Genomic DNA, 14,320 nt, shown 5'->3' with positions numbered 1-14,320 from the left:
AGGTGTGGGTTCCTGGTTGTATTCGGCAGGTTTTTCCTGACCGTTTCTGAGATGGACAGGAGCAGATACATGAATTGTTGAGCACAGCCATAACCCTGGCACAATGACTTAAAAAACCATGGCTGTGGAAGACTCCAGCCTGAAGAGGAAAAAGGATGTTTTTCTGGGATTGGAGAGGGGTGCTCGGGGTCAGGACCACTGTGGTCTCTTCTAAATGCAGCCCAGGCTCAGCCCCTGTCCTGGGTCATTCCACTCCTGCTGCAAATTTCCCTCGGGGGTGGTGCAGCCTCTCATTTGGCTCAGCTGTGACTGGGAGGGTCTGGTGGGGATGGCCCTGCCAGAAAAGGGGCTTCCTCAGCAGGTGGGACTGGAGTTCCTTCTGCAGCTCCTTCTGACCTGGTTGTGCAGCTTGAGTGGGTGAGTGTCTGTGGTTTTAAGCTCTTTTATATTGGTAATTTTGTGTGCTTTTGTTGGTGTGTGGTCACAAGAGGGTTGGGATGTGCTGGTCCGTGGAGGTTCTTCAGCAGAAGATGTGAACTGGGCTACCTTGAGCCTGGGTTCTCAACAGAACATGAGGCTCAGGAGGAACATGAGGCTGTTCTGGGGCTGCAGCTTGGAGTTTCCTCCTCTTGCTGGGCTTTCTGGTGAACATGAGGCTCAGGAGGAACATGAGGCTGTTCTGGGGCTGCAGCTTGGAGTTTCCTCTTCTTGCTGAGCTTTCTGATGTGTGTATGGTCTGTGTGGTCACCCTGTGAGAGCTGGGGCTGGTGATGCTGTCACCTGGAGCTGTGCCCTCTGCCTGCGGGGGGAGGTGGGAAAGCCTAGTGATATTTTGTTTTATTAAAAAAGAAAAAAAACACACATCTCTGTTGCCACATCCCTTTATGTGACCCGAGGTATCTTGGCACCCTCTGGGTGCAGGTAAACTCCTGAGGTTGGATGGCTTTGGATTAAAGGCACCTTTGCAGGGTTTAGGTGGAGGAGGGGTGTCTCCTGGGTGGTAGGACCTTGCAGCCCCCACCTGCAGCCCCCCGCCGAGCCGAGGGCTCTGTTTTCTCTGTCCTGTGTGATGCTCTCTCGGCTGCCAGAACCTGGGGAGGTGGTTAAATGGACTAATCTCTGTGTTTGGTGTCTACCCGTGGCTCTCTGAGCACAATAAGGGATTAACTTGGTCTTTATCTAATTGGTTTATAAACTAGGGAAGGGAAAATCGCTTTGTAATGCATGAAACCTCCTCTTAATAGAAACTCAGAGGCTAGAGCCTGAGTGTCCTTCCTAAGTAAACTCATACACATCTCTTCCTTTTTAACTCTTTGCTGGAAATGAGCTTTTCTGGGTGTGAATTATTTGTTCTCCAGCTCCAACAACTTATTGTTTATTTATTACAAACTGTTGCCTTTCATTTATCATTGAGGTTGCTTTTCTCCTTAACATTTCTGCCTGTGACTGTTTGGGAGCCTCTGAAGGGGTCTCACTGCTGGGTCATTCCGTGGGGCTGAAGCTGGGGGAGACCAGCAGTGGTGGCTCCTGTCCACCCCAGTCCTGGTCCTCAATGCAGGGATGTGGCCACCCAAAAACACCTCCCGGGTGAGGAGCAAGGGCTGTGAGCTGGGCTAGAACCGTTCACGAGTGCTAATTGCTAAATATAAGTAACTAAGGGCTGGCAGAAATTTGGGATGTGGTTGGGAAGAAGGAGTAGAATGGAGTGAAACCTCAGGGGAAGAAGATGGGGAGGTGGAAGGAAGGAGACTGAATCCTCTCTTGTGGCTGCCGTGGGGGCTCTGTAAAAAGGAGAAGGTTGTTGGGGTAGTTCTTTAGCTTCTCATACGGTGAAATAGCAAAGGGTAGCAGAGCCCTCACCCTCTGCTGCGTGCCTGGAGGATGGATTAGGGCTGACTACCTTTGATTAAACTAATCTGCCACCTCTGCTGCCTTACCGTTCAGCTGGGGCTGCCAGGTGGGGCTGGGCTGCAGCCACGGGCCACCTCCTGCTCTGCCCCGTGCTTCGGGATGTGCCGGGATGGATTTCCCAACTCCCTGCTGGGCTCTGTAAGGGACATGGCACCCAGACAAATTCTTCTGCTGGGGGGGGATGCTGGAGGTGTGGAGCTTCCCCAATCCCTCCCCTGCACCAGAACGTGCTGCTGGGAGGGGATGTGCCAGTGGGAAAGCTTTCAAGAACTGCCTGTTCTAGGGAATGCTTGGATCTACCTGGCCTGTGTGGCCTCCTGTGTGTGGCATCAGTGTTGGGGGCACACGGCTGGGGGGCTTTGAGCCATGCCAGTGAGGAGGGGGCTCCGGGTCCCCCCAGGGCTCTGGGTCCCCCCAGGGCTCCCGGCCACTGCCCCGCGGCCGGCTCCTTCCTCCAGGAAGCTGGTAATTAAAGCAGGAACCATTTCTTGGCCGCGCTGGTGGGGAGGCACTGGTCCTGCTGAGATGCACATGTTGGAGAGCCCTCTCTGGCTGCCCTGCCTTGGGCTCGTCAACGGGCACAGCCTGCACCGGCTTAATTAAACCCGAGCTGCCCCGTGCTGAGCCTCCTTGCCGCAGGCTTGGCTACTGCGGGGCAGGCTCAGCCCTGGCACGGTCAGAGGCAGAGCAAGGGCTGCTGAAGAGCTTCTCCACACAAACCTGAGCTGACACAAACCCATTCCCTTCTGAACCTGGCGTTGGTGCCACCCCCACCCAAGGTGGGAGCTTCTCACCCACCTCCCGAGAGCTCTTATGGCCACTTGTTTTACAGTTCTGTTTGCCCTCTGAGGATGTGAAGAGGGAGATTTGTGCCAGTCAAATGATAAATCACTTGTTCTACAGATTCTCTGGATCTGCTTCCTCGGTGGGTTCTTTTTGTGGGTGCCTAGAGATCAGAAGGGACGGTCTCTGCTTGTCTGGGGTCCTCTGAGAAGGGAGAGAAGGCTCTTTAGCCTGCGAGTCGGTTCCCTCCCTGGTGTCTGAGGGAGCCTGGATGAGTGACTCAGTCACAGACACCTCAAGGTGGGTGAGATGAATCCCCACCTCCGTGTCTGGAGCTCGTGGTGGGCTGGGTGCTGCCTCCGCGGTTTGTATCGCAAGGACCGAGCTCTGGTGACTCAGGGTTTGTATTTTGGGACACTCGCACCGAGGAGAAGGAAAGTGGTTTTCTAGGGATTTCCCCATTCCCAGCCCCTCCCAGTTCTCACATCTCTTCCCTTTTGCCTTGCGCTGCTCAGGTGGATTTAGGAGGGGCTGTTTCCCTCCTGTTTCCCCCAAACCAGGTCCATCTGTAGCCTGGTGGCCTCAAGCCATCATCTGGTGTGGTCTCACCCACAGGCTGCAGCTGAGCTCCCCAGTGTCCCCAGTGCTTTTGGCTGGTGTGGCACTGGCTGGGACATCTCCGTGCCGTTGGCTCTATCCCTCCTGCTCTGCTGGGAGCAGGGAGGCTGTTCCCCAACTTTGGGCCCCAGTTTCTAGCCACAAACGGGCATTTTTAGTGTCAGTCCTCTCTGGGACAGCTGAGCCTCATCAGGGCATCCAGAAGCCTCTCATGCCTTGGCTGCCATGGTGGGCACCAGCAGAGAGAGCTTGTGGTGCAGAGGGCACTGGTGAGACTGGGGGGGATTCACTGGTCCCTTCCCCTGATCTCCGTTTGTCCTGTAGTTCTCCACCCCGACCTCTCTTCCCTTTGTTGGTCCCAGTTCCTCCTGTCTGTTGCTGATGTCCTCTTGCTGGAGTCCTGCCAGCCCCCCGGCTTTATTTTAGGGCCATATTAATTAAAAGTGAATGAGTGGAATTTCTCTTGACGTCCAAATGAATAGCAAATGAGATAATTATGAGCTGTGTCATTAGGGTGATGGAAGAGCTTGTCCAGGGCTCAGCCCAGGAGGAGGTGGCTGGTCTGTAGTGCACACACACGTCTCCTCTTCCTGGGCTATGTCAGGGCCTGGCCATGGCCATGACCCCCCCCCCGAGGGGTGACTGGGGGGACAGGGGATGTGTGATGCTCCCATCTTGGGCAGATGAGGGTGAAAAACCTAATTTCTGCAGACACAGGGCCAGCAGCCTCTGCCCATTGGAGGGGGGCTGTGACCTGTGGCAGAGGGACCCCAGCAGCTCTACCGGGCTCAGGACCATGGGCTGCCCTGCAGTGGGGGGGTCAGAAGGGGCTGGGGGATGCCAGAAGGTGCCCACTCCATCTCTTGGGCTACTGGCTGGATTTATTAGGGGCCAAAGAGCCAACAGACATGGTAGTGAGCCTCCTCCCACAGTGCCTGGGCTCGAGGAGGAGGAGGAGGCTGGGGTGGCCAAAGGGAAGATGAAGTGGGGTTGAGTGTTCTCCTGGGGGAAGCCCCCAGGTGTCCCATGTGTCCCCACATGTGCCAGCTTCCCTCAGCAAGGACATGGCTGGAGTGACTCCGTCCCTGTTCTGATCAGATTGAAAAACACAAAATAAAGGCCATAAAATCAGGCTGTAATTAATTCTTGGTTTAGTTCCCAGCTCAAGGGCTCGGTGCAGAGTGTTTCCTTAGGAACGTGCTTTTTTTCTTGCTTTTCTTGGACTGGCTGCTTGGCTTGTTGTACCTCTGCCTGCAAACCCCCAGCTGTTCTCACTCCGCTGCTGCTGCTTGGGAGCTGGCGCATTGATTTATTTCCTTTTTTTTTTAATTATTTTGTTTGTTTGTTTGTTTTAATGTTGTATTTATTGAGCGCTCCTGAGAACCTTGTGCACGGGAGGCTCCGGTGAATTCGGGGACTCCAGCCTCGTGCCCTGCCTGACGTGGGTGGCTCTGCCTGGGGGTGGGAGGGGGGGGAGGATGAGCATCTCCCAGCTGATGTTTAGACTGGAGTCGTTTCGGGAGTCGTTTTTCTTGTGTGGAAACAGCTCCCGTTGGGGCGCTGATGAGGAGGATGTGATTAACCAGGCCGGGGGCACGTCTGGAGGGAGGGCTGGGCACCGGCGATGACAGGCGCGGGGAGGAGATGGAGGGGAGGGGAGGTGGTGATGCCATCCAGCTCCCCTCCCGTGTCATCGCTGGGAAGAGACACGTCCCTCTTCTTCACCAACAGCATTAGTGCCTGCTAATCAAACATCAAACCAATTCTGAAGAGAGCATCCAGGATCTGAGAGCCTGGGATAAATCTGGTAGCTTTGCAACTGGCGGAAAACCACGGTGGGGAGCACTGTGATTAAAGCTCTCTGATTAACACCCAAACCTTGTTTGTAATGAGCGGGATTGGGCAGGGGAGGGGGGGTTGGGAAATCCAGCTGCCGTATAACTAGGTTTCCCCAACAAATTCCGTGGATATCAATTAGTTTGTTAGGTAAATGTCACCTGGTTTCTCTTTGTTTGCAATTAATTTGACGTGGTTATGCCTTGTGATTGGCACTGCTGTGGCCACCAACAGCCTTGGGGGCGGGCAGGGGCAGCCCAGGGGGGGTCCCAGACCCTTGGGGTGATTGGCACTGCCATGGCCACCAACAGCCTTGGGGGTGGGCAGGGGCAGCCCAGAGAGGGTCCCAGACCCTTGGGGACAATGTCACAGTCCCTCCTGGTGTTCCCACTGAGCAGAGCACCCCCCCAGCCCGGGGTGGGCACTGGGGCTGGGAGCCCCCTGGTCAGGCTGTTCTGTGAAGCCATCGCTGCAGCCGGCCAGAGCCTCCCCTCTCCTTCCAACCAAATAAATTTGCATTTTGCTGAAAATAGCCCCCCCCCGCCGTGCTGCCTGCTCTTCTCCTGCCTCTTTCCCCAGGATCTGCCAAGATCCACTCTTGGACCGTGCGGCTGCAGTGCCTGGAGCAGGGGAAGCTTCCGAGGATGGAAAAGCTGCTCCCTAAATTGCCCGAGCAGTTGGGTAAAGGAGAGCAGAGCTGCTGCAGGAGCGTGTGGGGGACGGTGCCCCCCATCCAGCCCTGGGGAAGGGTCCTGGGTGTCGGGTGTGTGAGGAGGGGTCAAGGCTGCAGTGTCAGGGCTGAGGACTTGCAGCCAAGGTGGCCAAGCGCAAGGACAAGGTGTAATGGGTTCAAGTTGCACCAGGGGAGGTTTAGACTGGACATTAGGAAACAATTCTTCACAGAGAGAGTGGTCGGGCATTGGAATGGGCTGCCCAGGGAGGTGGTTGAGTCCCCATCCCTGGCTGTGTTTAAGAACTGTTTAGATGTGGTGTTGGGGGATATGGGGTAGGGGAGAACTTTAGAGTAGGGTGGATGGCTGGACTTGATGATCCCGAGGGTCTCTTCCAGCCTAGATAATTCTGTGATTCTGTATGGAGGGGCTGCGGGTGCATCTGTCTCCAGAGAGCTCTCCTGCCGTGAGAGAGAGCCCGGAGAGGAGCCAGGATCCCTGGGGATCCAGCAGCTCAGCATCCCTCCCTGGGATGAGCCGTGAGAGAAGGGTGCTGGTGCCCAGGGGGGTGCTGGTGCCCCAGCTGGTGCTCCTCTCCCAGCCCTGGATGCCTCCCTAGAGCTCATGAATATTAATGGTCCAACATATGGGTGATCTGGGGAGGCAGATGAAAGCGTTGCCAATTGCAAAGCACAACCCATCCCAAATCTAACATTGGTGCAACGAACCAGCCCGGTCTGTGGGCGTCGGATGGGGCTGGGGGGCTTGGAGATGAGGCTGGTGTGAGCTGGAGCTGGGCATGGGGGCTCTGGGCTCTGCTGGGGAGTTGGGGTCCTGCTCCCCTCTTAGGAGGGAATAAATCCCCTTTGCCCAAGGGGGTGTTGATGCCCAGAAGAGGGGGATTAGGGGGGAAAGGCTGCTTTCAAAGCACTGACTCAGTGGTGTGACAGAGCCCTTGCATCCCTCCTCTCGGGGTGATCCAGGCTTTTCCATCCCTCCTTCTTTCTCCGGGGGATGGCCGCTGGCATCGGGGCTCCCCTTTGGCATCTCTTGACTTGCATAAGAGCCTCGCCGGGGATGAGAAATGTTAAAGGAAAAAAAAAAATCTGCTGCAGGCTCTCACTGACCTAATTTTCCAGCATTGGCTGTGGAGCTTTTGTCATCTGTTGCTGCTGGGAGAAGGTCTGTGGGGACCCCCCCACCCCACCCTGTTGCTGCCCTGGTACCCCCAGCCCCGGGCGGCGCGGGGACCCGCGCCGCCCGGGGCTGGGGGTACCAGGGCAGCAACAGGGTGGGCTGTGACCCCACTGCATCCCCATCCCTCCATGGAATGAGCATCCTGTGCCCAAACTGATGCTCTGGGGGGGTGAGGGGGGGTGTCCGGCTGAGCTCGGCTCCCCGCAGGTTTCCACTAAGCAGAAAACAAATGCTAATTGCACGGTATAATTAGGGAGATGCTGCATCTATTTTTAATCAGCTTGGGAAGGGAGAGATTCTTCTTCCTTCCTCTCCGTGCTCACCGGCAGCCTCTCCGGTGGTGGAGGGGGTGCTTAGTTGGGGACCCCCCCTTCCAGTGGGAAATCAGTTGTTCTTCCCTCTGGGATAGTGCTGGGGTCCCTCCTGGGGAGGAGCATCCCCCCCCTACACACACACACATAAACTTTTTGGTGGAATCTGAGGCTCCCACTGAGATCCCAGCCCCTCCGTGATCCATCAGGGATGGGAGGGAAGGGAGGAGGAAACCAGCTCAGCTCTGTCAAGGTGGCGTTCAGCAGCAGCTGGGAAAAATCACAGGAGGAGGAGCACAGGAAAAGGTTGCAAAAATATTCTGAGAAGGCGAGATGGTGGTGGTGGTGGAGGGGGGTGACCCAGCTCTGCTTTCCCAGCAGCTCCCAGTGTAGGTGGGATGGGGTCTCCCCGCTGCTGGGGGGTGCCCGGTGTCAGCCCTGCCTGGGGAAGGGTCACTTCCAAGCAAATTTTTCTCCGAAACGTTGAGCAGAGAGATGAAATTGTCCATTTCCAGTGGGTATCCACATCTGCTGCAGCTACGGGGAGGTCCTGGTCCTGCAGGTTGTGACACAGGTGGCTAAAAGGGATGTGTAAGAGGGGGGGTGTTTGTGGGACCCCCCAGAGAGCAGAGCTCTGCAGCAGGGGAGGCAGCAGCTCGGAAAGATCCAGAATTATCAGGATTTTTCCAAAATTGCTTTAAATCTCACCCTGGGGGTGAGATGGAGTGGGGCTGGCAGGGACCTGCTGCTGTGAGGGACCCCCAGGTGTGGGGGTTCATCCCTCTGTAGACCCTCCCCTGCAGGTGACCTGAGTGTGCCCGTGTCATGACTTAGGGGACAAGGAGCCTGACCTGGCTTCAGCCACCAGCACTGAAGGGGAAATAATCATTTAACGGATGGAGGGGCTGCACAGAAACAGGCTGATGGTGAATCCACATCTCTCTGGGGTCCTGGGGTGGGGGTGTGCAGGATTTGGACCCCTGCAGGGAGCAGAGCGAGGTCCTGCTCCCTTTCTCCCCCACCTCTATGGACCCAATTTTCCTGGGAAGGGGCTGGTGCTCGTCAGATACCCCCAGTTCTGCTGCTGCACCTCGTTTAACTGGGGCTGAGTGGTGAGAAATGGTGTTTGCTCTCCCGGTGCCATTTGGGTGAAGGCAGCTTCATGCTGGGGAAGGGGAGGATATTTTGGGGTGTCCCACTGGGGTGGATCCCATCCCGGGGTGAGACCCTCGTGTGGGTTGTGTGGGGCTGGGGCTGCGGCAGCACAGAGATGGGCAGGAACTCACAGCCCGAGCGGTTGGAGACCTTCTGGGGGGGTTTGCAGCCTGGCTGGTTTTTGGGGGGACCGTGGCCGTGGGTGGCTCGTTCAGGAAGTCTCCAAGCTGCTGTCTTAGGAGAGATTTTTCATGTTACAGATTCATTATTTCTGCTGTAGGGACGGTCTCTGTGAGGTCCTGGAAAAGAAGATGTCTGGCCAGAGGCTTGTCTCACTCTGCCAAACAGATTTCATGCTCCTCCAGCCCCGTGGGGCAGGAAGGACGGAGCGGGGCCACGCTCTGTGCCCCCAGGCACCAGCCGGGGCATCTCCGGCTCCGCTTCAGTGGGTCCCTGGCCGGGTCTGGTTGGGTTTCCCAGGGGGGAGGAAGGGCTCAGGAAGCCCCTTCCCCATCTGTGGCTGGAAAGGCCGCGGGGGCTGTGCCGCAGAGGTGTGGGGAGATGGTGCTCTGCCAGCGAGGGCTCCTGAGCGACATTTGAGGGACACTGAGCAGCATTTGAGGGACACTGTGTCACAGCCGTGACTCACGCCGGTGACCGGAACGGTCTGTCGGCCTTGACTTTGTGCCCGGGGTCGTGTCCAGCCGCCCGCGGTGACCCAGCCGGTCCCCGTGCTCCCGCAGCAGCGCCTCGGCCGTGGTGCCCTGGGGCACCGGGACCCTGCCCCCCCTCCTGCCCTGCTGCCGGGGGGGGACCCACGCTTTCCCTCCCCAAGTCAGGAAATCCTCCCAGCCCTGTCTGGAGCCCCAGAGAGCGGTGTTTGGCTGCCTTCCTCCCCACACTCCTCCTCCTGTGCTTTGCCCTGCAGCCTGTGGGTCACTGGCTCGGGGCTGTCCCCCCGGGGGAGCTGGGGCTGGTGCTCAGCACCACTGCAGAGGGGGTGGGGGCTCCCAAATGCCCCACGGCTCGCTGTGAGGGGTGTTTATGGGGTGCAGGTTGGTGCCGGAGCCCCCAGCGCTGGGGGGCTCCCTGGCCCTGGGGAGGATGATGCTGATTCTCCAAACCCCATCCCGGAGCTGTGCTGGGGAGGATGCTTCAACCTGTACTATCTAAAATACCCAATTTTTGTGAAATGAAGACAAAGAGTGTTTTCAATAGGCGTGTGCCAACACTTCTGTCATTTCCCCGAGACAGCCCTGCCCGGGCTGGGGGCTGAGCCCCCCCGGCTGCTCCTGGGGGCTCTGCCAGCGGTTCCCTGCTCCCTCCCTCATGCATATTTAATCCAGGTCTCACGGAACCATGTGCTCCCGGCTCGTCGGGCGTACGGCATGACACACTAATTAATCTAACTGCCTGTTATTAAGGGCCCCACACGCCCCTTTGGCACTGCATAACAAAGATGCTCTGGGATGTTTCTGGACCCGGTGCCGCAGCTTCGCTGGCGGCGGCTGTTCCCCTCGGGGGCTGCGTGTCCCCGGGCTCTCCCACGCAGGGCAGGGATGCGGGAGAGGCCATCTCAGGACATGTTTTCTCTCTGGTTTTCATAGGTGTTTTTGCTATGAAATGCAGCCAATTTATGATTTTTTTGTCTAGCCCATCGCCTCCTCTCACCTCTCTGAAAGCCCTCGGTGGAGCTGACCTGTGGCCCAGGAGTGGGATGAAAAAGATGGGCGATGGGGCGCAAACGGTGGGCATTGAGAGTGGTTTCCCTTCCATGTGAGTTGCTGGCGAGAAGTCGGATCAGGGCTGTAAATCCCAGCTGTATCCTGCCCTTAAGAACTCTCCCTCGCCCCCGTCAATATTTTCTGAGCCATCTCCCGAGGCGTGGGGCCTGTCCTCACGCAGCCCAAGATCTCCATCTGCTCCGCCGCTCTAAAAGCCTCCTGGATTTAGCGCCGGGGTGGGTAACGCTCTCCCTTATCCCCGCGCTTGCAGGGGCCGCTGGGCTGGCTGTCACCAGCGTCACCCAGCCAGAGCTGATGCCACTTAAACAGCTTTTAGCCCGAAGCAGCAGTTTCTGGCTGCGGGGTGAGGTGTCAGGATTGGTGCCTCTTATTGATGGGCCGGTGCTGCTCGTCTCCTCTGCCTGGATCCTCCCTCTCTCCCTGCCTTTCCCCGGAGCTGGAATTGCTGCAGCAGCACTGGGACACACAGGTCCCACACCTGGTGCTGAGCTGCCCCGGTGGGGACGGGCAGGGACAACCCTGGGGCTCCCCTGCCCCTCTCCTCACTGCCCAAAATGTCCCTACGCAGGAGGGCAGGCATGGCAAGGGGGTCCACGTGGGGCTGAGAGGCAGGTTGAGGGTCCCCTGGCAGCTTTGGGGAGCCCGGGAGGGGATGAGACAGGGAGGTTGTTGCCCTTCTCTTGGTGCAGAACCTCGGCTCCTCCAGCTCCAGCCCCCTCAACCATCATCCTCAGCCTCCCACCCTCTCTGCCCCCACCATCCCGCTGCCGTGGGGAGCGAGACAGCCCTGCTCTAATCACTGCCATGTTTGCCAGCTACCAGCAGAAAAAACAACAACAACAACAGAAAAAACCCAAAAAAAAGCCTGTTAGTGTAATTTATTTTTTTTTTTTAATCGCAGTTTAAATTGTAGTGCAGCACAAGCCTCCGGCTGAGGGTACCACTTCCCTCTCCTGTGATGATGGGTGGGCTCTGCAGCTTTATCCCAGCACCTGGGGTGGCTGAGATGACAGTTGTCCCCACGGGCTGGGAGCTGGGGCAGGGCTGGGTGGGCTGGCGGTGGCTGAGAACAATCCACCCGTTCCCTGGGTAAAAATAGCCTTCCCCTTGCGAAGATGTAGGCTGTTCCCAGTGACACGAAGCCGAGCAGCCTGTCCTTGGAGCAGCTGGTTTTCAGGAGCGGGGAGGAGGGGGGGGGAAGAAGGGGATGGTGTCTGCGTTGCCGGAGAGGGCTGAGCTCTGCGCGGGGCTGAGGAGGGGAGCTGCCTGGGGAAGGGATTTCTGGCTGGAGCTCCGGGATGTGGATGCCTTCCTAAGGCTGGCGAGATGCTGGGCTAAAGCAGTTTTACTCTGAGGGGGGGGTGTCTGGGGAATCAGGGAGGGGGAAACTCCTGGTTGGACCCGTTCGCTTCAACACCCCTTCTGTGTCCTCTGGCATCGCCCCCCTGCTTTGATTCCTGTGCTTCCCCCCCATCCTGCCCACCTCAGCAGCCCGTCTGTGCCTCCTCTCTAATCACCTGCAGGAGTGACTGAGGAGGGGGGTGTTACACTCAGCCTGTCCCCCGTGGGGCTTCAGAAATTGCCCTTAAACAGTTTTGATCAATGGTTTTACCTCCTGCCCCGGTGAGGATTCCTGATGCTGACCATCCCCTGCCACGGGTACCTGGCGCTTGTAATTCTGCATCAGCTTCTGCCTGTGGCCCCAAAACACGCAGTTTGGCTCAGAGCACCCTCCCCCGGTATGCTGCCGGCTGTATGACGATGGTCATGACTCAAAACACCCCACAAAAGGTCCTGGAGTAGTCACAGGAGCAAACCCTCATGAGGAAAAGAGGCTTTTTTAGGGTGGTTGGCACTGGGTGAAGGTGAGGGACCCCGGGGTGGCTGTTCCCTGGGAGATGGAGGTGTGTGGGGGGGTAGGACCGGTCGGGGATGCCATCAGCAGAGGCTGTAGATGATGCTCAGGAAGATGCAGCACAAGCGGCCACAGGAGCCTCCCCCCAGCCCTCACCACCGGGCACAAGCTCTGTGGAGTGACACCAGCTGTGTCCCTCCGGGCTGTGTCACCGTCTCCATGCTCTTAGGAAGGAAGGGGAGTGCCCGTGTCCCCAAGGGCTGCGCGGTGCCCGAGGCGGCAGCACTGAACTGGACCCTTCCCAGCTGCAGTGGGATGGGGGGAGTTACAGGTGTGGGGCACCGTTTCTGGCTGGTTTTAAGGAGTAACTCATGTTTTTCCTGCTTGCATCTGATGCTAAAAGCAACGCATCTGCCAAGGCTGTTCTGCGGCAGATGCCAACAAGTGGGAATTTGTAGCAATTACTAAGGAACAGCACACGTCCCTGTGCCCGTGACACACGGGTGGCCTCCAGCCATGCCACCCCCCCCACCAGCCATGTGCCCTGGTGTCACCCCCGAGCTCGGATGTGGCATCTGGAGTGACACCTTCCAGGAACGGCATCCTGGCTGGGCTCCCAAGGGATGAGCCCAATGCGGGAACCGCAGGGCTCTGCCCGCGCCGGGAACGTTGGCCACGGGGAGCCCACGGGCACCGGGGGGGTGTCACTGTCCCCCACCAGTGCCAGCCTGGCAGAGGTGGCTGGGGGGAGCTGAGCTGCCAGCCTGTGTCCTGGGGGGAGGAAAAAAAAAAGAGCATCATCAATTTGGATAATGGGGTTGCATAAAGCAGGGAATGATGCAGTCTAATGCCAGAGAAGGGGAAGGGGAGAAGGGGAAAAGGGGAAGGGGAGAAGGGGAAGGCTGAGCGAGATCCGAAGGGAACCAGGCAGGAATTCTGGCTTTAGGCAGGTAAAAGCCTCCCGTGCAGAGAGATGGGCTCCCGAGCGCCGGCGGCTCAGGGCACCAACACACTGAAGAGACCCCGGTGTCTTTTCTTCGCTCTTTATTGTGTAAAAATAAAGTCAACAATTCATGTCATCTCGGCAATAAAATGGAAAAAAGCATGAGTATCAGTAGAAACAGTGCGTTTTCAGAACTGCTGCTGCGACCGGCTGCGGGGCACATCGGAACCCATTCCAAACCCAAAAGGAGACAGAGAGCAAGTCATAGGAAAAATGTACAGCTTTGGTTAGCAAAATAATGACAAATTAAGAGACATTTATTCTCTCCCCTACTATACACTATATACATTGCGTTGACATCACACCCTCTTTTTTTTGTTGTTGTTATTGGTTTGTTTTTTTCCTTTTTTTTGGCAAATCCGACGCACCTGGGACTGTAGGTTGAACCTTTTCCGTGGTCTTGTTCTTCTCAGCAGGTTGTGCTTCTCGCTGTGCTGATGGGAACAGGTTCTGAGGAGGAACTGAAATTTTAACTCGCCATCTCTTTTTTCTTCTTCTTCTTTTTTTTTTTTTGCTTTTTTTTTGTTGTTTTTTTCTAAAAAGAGCACGGTTTAAAATCTGCTGCCCTGAGCCGCAGTTCGTAGGAAGGTCTCTCGATCTGGGCAGGTGGAGAGGGGGGGGGTGAATGTCACTGCTCGTGCTGCTCTTCGGCCGGGCGCTGGTCCCCCCCCCGGGGTGATGGTGCCAGCTCTGTGCTGCTGGCCACGGGCACCCCCGGCCGTGCCCGGCTCCCTACGGGCCCCTCGGCTCTGCGCGTCTCTTTGCCACATCTTTGGAGTTGGTCGGGGAGGCTCTGGAGCCCTGTGTGAATTCTCTGCCTCATCCTCCACCGCCACCCAGGGTGGTCCCGGGGGGGTCGGTGGGAAGGGCCTGGGGGGGTGATTTCGGCAATCTGTAGTACAAACCAGGAGTTTAGAAAAGGAAACCATACAAAATGCATCTATTATTTCAAAATACACTTCTTTATCTCTTTTTTTTTTTTTCCTGCAGAATCTCAAAGTACTTTTTTCTTTTTTTTCCTCAGGGAGCACTGCTTAGTTCTATATTATTTTTTTTTTATCTTCATAAAAATACCCTTTTTTTTTTATTTATTGGTAATAAACTTCCCTTTTACAGTAAGAGAAACAACATAGTGTATTATCAAAAGCAGAAAGGCTTCAGAATTTCAGTGGTAGCTAAATTCCGGGGGACGGTAAAGGCTATTTTTCACCAGCTACGGCGCGGAGGAGGCCTCG

The sequence above is a fragment of the Calidris pugnax genome, unplaced genomic scaffold (assembly GCF_001431845.1).
Source record: "Calidris pugnax isolate Ruff unplaced genomic scaffold, ASM143184v1 scaffold9, whole genome shotgun sequence".
Classification (NCBI taxonomy): Eukaryota; Metazoa; Chordata; class Aves; order Charadriiformes; family Scolopacidae; genus Calidris; species Calidris pugnax.
Note: the sequence above shows the minus strand (reverse complement) of the source record.